Here is a 6,195-nt window from a genome sequence, read left to right as displayed (position 1 = left end):
GAGGGCGGAAGTGGAGCAGAGATCCTTTTGCGCATGCGTCTCCCCGCCCACCACGGGCGTTTTAAGTCGGCCCCTACTAGATTCTTTCCCTTTGCCTTGCTGCTGGAAGTGCCCTGAAGTACAGTTTCGCCATCCTTAGGTTGGAGCCAGGAGGCAGGCGCGCAGCTCTGTGCAGTGGACCTTGGGAGCTGTAACTTGAAGGAATCTCAGGCTTTGGAACTGATGTCAGGTAGGAACTGTGGGATTGCTGCTGGAGTCTATCCTCCGCGGGTTTCTTTTTCTGGTTCTGTTTTTTTGGTCGTTGGTGGGGCTTGAACTCTGGGTCTGCAAGCACCGTTCCTGGGCTCGTCAGCTCATAAGGAGAGCTTTACACTTGAGCCAAAGCACCCGCTTTCCCCTCCACGCTTTTCTCCAGTCTGGGGTTGATAATTTGCTTGAGGCTCAGGAGTTTGTGCTGCCATTAGCTTCTGGGCCCTGAGCTGCAAGAACCTGGTTCCCAAATGTCTGAGAGCAAGCTTGGTGATTCTGCAGACAAGGAGAGCCCAAGAGCTGTGCATTTGTACTCCAAGACCAAAGGATTCTTCTATTAACATATGTGACTTTATTTGCTTTGCCCAGGTATAAGAGGAGTACAGGAAGACTTCTAGTGAAATTGTGAGGTGTGTGCCTGCCTTGAGTCCTCTTACATTGAAGTTGTATTTGGGGCTTCTGTGTTGTTTCTTCTAGAGATATTTTAATCTTTTTGGCTTGAGGTTTTAACCTCCTGTCTTGAGTTCACAGATGTTTCTTCACGACCCTGTTTCTAGAGACAGTTGTACACGGGATATTGGAGTAGTGAGTGCTAGTCCTGTATTTTTAGGAATGAAGTCTAGCAATGTTTGAAGCAGAGCACCCTATGAATAGGAATCTCCATCCTAAATGGACACACCTTGTCAATTCTGAGAAGCCCTAAAGGAAAGAAGCAGAAAAGCACAGGAAGGAGAAGATGTTGCTAGCTTTCCTTGCCTTATGCAAAAATTGCTACTTCCCTGAGCACCAGATTCACGTGGTACTCTTTCCTACACCACTCTCAATCATTTTTTGTTGTTGCAAGATTTAAACTAACTTATAGGAGTCTTGGTGAGCTGGCTTGAGGAATAAGCCAGAGCATAGTTATCAGAGGGTACCTGAGGCTGTGGTTTGGGATGGTGGGGTAATTGTTATGACTGAAAGTATCTATTCATGTACTAATCCCTAATGCTCTTCCTGCTAATTTATTCAGCCTGGATTACCACTAGGAATTTTAGTATGAAATCAGTGAAACTTACCTTAAATGTGCCATCTATGGATTTGCTAATGCTAGCTCTACTCGATTGGTTGTGCCTGGTAGTGCAGAAAGTGTTGTTCGGGGACATATGGCCTTCAAAGAAATATCACAGAAGAAAAGTTGAGGTAATATGTCTTACTCAAGGTTGTATGATTTGTAGGTGTTGCTTATCTTCAGGTGTGTCACTCCTATATGGAGTATTTTATGTTGTATCTTTAGGATGGCCAAAGATCTTCCCTTGACTGTTAAGGGAAATGAACATTCGGGACTTCTCAAATCTGGGTTTACCTCATCTTTACTCATGTCCCTTTGGCCAAAGCATGTTAAATGGCAAATTGCAAGTCATTGCACAGGTGTGCAATGGGTACAATGAAATGTGCCATTTGACACCATTATTTTAATATTATAACACAAGAAATATATTCTGTATATATTTTCCTCTATACCGTTGGGTGAAAACTACTGAGTTACATCATACATGATTTCCATGGTGTTTAAATATGTAAATGATGTTAGAACACAAATCCAATGAATTCCTAGTATACTTTCACATTAAAAAAAGCAGTTCATACATCATGAAGTATATTCAGTAATAACTAGGTTTTGTGGAAATGTGATATGTTTTTGCTTTCAGTTATTCAATATTTTTTGTAGGAACATTCAGTTTTACAAATGTCACATGTACATAAACATAGAAATTAGTTGGTTTAATAATACCTATCTACCAGGAAATGGACTGGATTTGTGTTTATTGGAGACTTTAATGCTTTGCCTGAGACATTAACTATTCTTCTAAGATGGCTTTACCGTTTTCCAGCCTATGTATTATGTTTGCAAGAGGAAATTCCGGGCCCAAAATCTCACAGATTCATTTCTGAATCCGTCATTTCCCTTATATCCCAACCATGCTTCCAGAATCCTCTGCTCATTGTCAGCAGCAAGACAGAATGAATGGATCTCTGGTGAGTTGTTTTTTTATTTCTCATTTGTTTTCCATTCCATTTTATGAACCTAAAAATGTCCAAGAATTACAAACAATACCAACCACACAGATTCAGCCTCAGGAACATATTCATAAATCAGATAAAGTTGGCTTATAGATTAGCAGATATAGATTGCTTGTAGGTTTACCAGATTAAATGGTTATATTCTTTCTAAGTTGAATGCAGATTGGCTTCAGAATGTCTAGGTTTTGTCTTGTCATAAAATGTAATCAAATCTGTTATATGATGTAATGACACAGAGCAGGTTACTTCTCATGGAAGGTGAAGGATAGATTGCCACCAGATCACATCCTCATGAGTAACATTAAACTATCTCAATGAAATTTTCCTGGAATTGCTGAAATAGTGTTGTGGACACACACATTCATGTGTTCTTAAGGAATGATTAACCTATATGTACTTAAATTACTCTCCAAATATACTTCTTGGACTACTTCATGGGCTTGGTCTTACTTGAAACTTAGGCTATATTTGTTGCTAAACTTTATGGTCTTTCTACAAATTCCTGTTCGTTTTGTTTTGTTTTCTTTTCTTTTTTTGGTCCAGTCATGAGGCCTGAACTCTGGGCCTGGACGCTGTCCCTCAGATCTTCAGTTCAAGGCTTGCGGTCTACCACTTGAGCTGCAGCACCACTTCTGGTTTTTTTTTTTCTTTTTGCTTATGTGGTACTGAGCAATTGAACCCAGGTCCTCATGCATGCAAGGCAAGAGCTCTACCACTTTGCCACCTTCCCAGCCCTCCTCTTTGTTTTCTAAAGTATCCTCACAAGATTTCTTTCCTCTATTTTCTCTCTCTATTTTTTGATTTTCTACTCACTAGTGTAGGTTAGTTTTCTATTTTTCTCTCTTTCTATCTATCTTTCTAGCATTTTTTCTTTTCTCATTCCCTCTTTCCTCCATATGTGTCTCAGTAGTTTCTTTTCTTCAAATGATCTATCTGGGAACCACTTTTTCTTAGTGATCAGTTTTACTTTGCTGACATGGCTCTTAGGATTGAAATTTTTCCTACCCATTGTATAGGAAAATTGTTGCCTAGAGAGTTCTACAGGATTCCAGAAACAAAGAAAATTAGAGAAACACAAAAATATAAACAGATAGACTTAGGGAAAACCAGGGATCCAAAGGCTCTCTGGCACTTGGTTCCTGGGTGCCCGGAAGCAAGCATAGCTCCTTGAGTGCACACAGGGAAGATTACCATTGATAACATGCAAAATTGAAATATCTATATTAATATTACAATCAGAGCCACAACAGTTTGTGAGGGATGCATGTTTCCTTATTCTCCTGAGACAGAAGACTGGCTCCCAGAGAAATCCAGACATGGAGTTCACCTTACCTAGCCTTCAAGGTCAACAGCAGCGAAGGTTCAGATGCTGTCTTTCTATCTTTCCAACAATAAGGAAAAGGCCTGCACTCCAGTCTCTTAACCCTGTCCAGAATTCTCTTTTAAGCCTTCTGGGGCCAGCTCTCAGTGCTCTCATTGTGGTCAGGCTGGAATTCCAGCCTCTCAAACGTTTTCCCCCTTCAGCTCAACTTCAGACTTCCCTACAGAAACGTACTTCCTTCCCCCAATCAATACACTACAAGAAAATCACTTTTCTCCTGTTATGTTATCTTTGGTCTAACTTCATTTGATGTGGTATTCTGTTTTGTTTTTCCTTCTCACTACTTTTGAATATTTTAATTCACTGCCACTACATGATAAGAACTGGTTTTGATTTAAAAAAAATAGAGTGACAAGGTGTTCTCTATTAGAAATATCACTTGTTGCAAAATCTCACAGATGTTTGGTCAGGAATTGATTTTGATCTCTGAGGATTTTCGCTATTAACTAACACAAGTGGAAATATATCCTTAGCAGTGTACTGGACTAATAACTCAGTAATATGTGACACATTTGAGAAGTTGGTCATATTTATCATTTTTTTCCTATTGAGTTTTCTTTGAGCTTCTATACATTTTCTCCACCTTCCATGAAGCCTATTAAAATGAAAATCTTGTAAAGTAATATTTTATTCCCCTCCCACCTGTATTTTGTATTGTAGAATGTAGGCAAAGTTTACAAAACTTCGTGGTAACAGTTCATTTTTGCATAGGATGGAAATATTAGGGTATCTATGACCACATTTCAATATTTAGTATTTAAACCAAACATGGTTAACCTAGGATATTTTTATATGGGAACTAAATCAAATCTTATATGGGCCAAATAAATCATTAGCTACTTTCTGGAGTACTGTTACTCTTTTTTAACATTCATATGGGACACTGCTTCTCATAGATCTAGTAATGTTCTATGTTCTGTATTCCGTGTGATATCCTGAATGTGTTCTGCTTGCTTATGAGAATACGTGTTAATAGAAAGTCTAAATAGGATTTAGGGTGAAGCAGTATATGTAAATGCAGAAAAAATATTTGTTTAATTCATTGTTACCCTGATATGTACTAAAATTTTATCAAAAATGATAATATAATTTATCAGACACCTCCTTAGACTTATTGTTGTCATGCCAGATTATTGTCTCCTCAGAGTTTTTAATATTGTCTCTATTGCTAGCAGCAGAAATGTGTTTGCATGCATTGGGGAAACTGTAATTTCTTTTTATGGTCTTGGGGCTTGAATTCTGGTCCTGGTTGTTGTCCCTCAGCAATTCAGGTCAAGGTGAGTGCTCTACCACTTGAGTCTCAGTGCTACTTTCAGTTTTCTGGTTGTTTATTGGAGATAAGTGTCTCATGGACTTTTCTACCTGGGCTGGTCTTGAACCTTGATCCTCAGACCTCAGCCTCCTGAATAGCTAAGATTACAGGCATAAGCCACCAGTGCCCTGCCAATCTGTGTATTTTAATGACCAGGCTTATATATTGTCAAATATTTTTAATTTGCTATTTAATTCTTCCAGTGAATAGATAACACAGCAAGCTGCAAACATTTTATGTAAGATAAAAGCATACCTGCAGTATAATGAAATTCCAGATTGGAATTCTCATGACCCACGTCTGATTTCTTGATGGAAATGTGCCATTGCAGAAGCTGATGTCATTTGATGATGTGGCTGTGTACTTCACCTGGAAGGAGTGGCAGGATCTGGATCCTGGTCAGAGGACCCTTCACAGAGATGTAATGCTGGAGACCTATAGCAACCTCATGTCCTTTGGTGAGCAAAGATCACTTTTACATGGAAGTTCAAGTCCTTTTATTTTAGTAGACATTTGACTGTTTATGTTATTTAGGTACAAGATTCCAGTCCATTCCCAGGTAAAAAAAACTGCTAGTATAAAAGCCAGCCAAATTCAGGTCTGGGAGCTTGGTGTTCTTTGCCTTTCACACTACTGCATGAGCCACAACTCCATTTTGGCTTTTGTTCTGGGGTATATTCTGGGTTTCAGTGCCCAGGTTGGTTTCAAGCCTGCCTCTTCTGATCTCATCTCCTCAATGAAGGGTTACAGGTGTAAGCCTTTGGACCATTACATTTTCTTTAAAAAAAAAAGATTCTAGTACTAGGGAAGTGTCATTTTTTTATAAGGGAAACTTCACATTTATTATATGTAACTCAAGAGCTAATTGTATTCTCATTCTTTAAGAAGCCTAATCAGTAGTTGGACAAAAGTTCTAAACTATGATCCACTAATAGGAGACTGACTTCCCAACCTTGGGGTGATTATTATAGGTAGATCTACAGTCTAGATAGCATATACATTACTACTGACAGTATGATCTGGAAATCAGTAGTTAAAAGTGTGTATTTGTAAGCCAAACTTGACAGGGTTTAGTGCTTCAAGCTTTGAATCCTAGAATCTCTGGAGGATGAAATCTGAAGATTTTGGTTTGAAGCCAGAAACTGTAGAAAAATGACCATGAGACTCTTATCTCTAATTAACCATTCAA

General features: G+C 38.8%; 1 long non-coding RNA gene across 1 annotated transcript; it reads left to right on the top strand.

Moving 5' to 3' along the window:
* The first annotated feature begins 242 nt into the window (after positions 1-242).
* Positions 243-5,367, top strand: LOC122123245. The gene is made up of 4 exons (XR_006150355.1): positions 243-659; positions 1,262-1,431; positions 2,124-2,268; positions 5,338-5,367. It is a non-coding gene; the product is annotated as an uncharacterized LOC122123245 (long non-coding RNA).
* Positions 5,368-6,195: the final 828 nt, after the last annotated feature.

This window comes from Dipodomys spectabilis, unplaced genomic scaffold (genome assembly GCF_019054845.1).
Source record: "Dipodomys spectabilis isolate Male_0828 unplaced genomic scaffold, ASM1905484v1 ptg000227l, whole genome shotgun sequence".
NCBI lineage: Eukaryota > Metazoa > Chordata > Mammalia > Rodentia > Heteromyidae > Dipodomys > Dipodomys spectabilis.
This window is presented reverse-complemented; position numbering and strand designations above follow the sequence as displayed.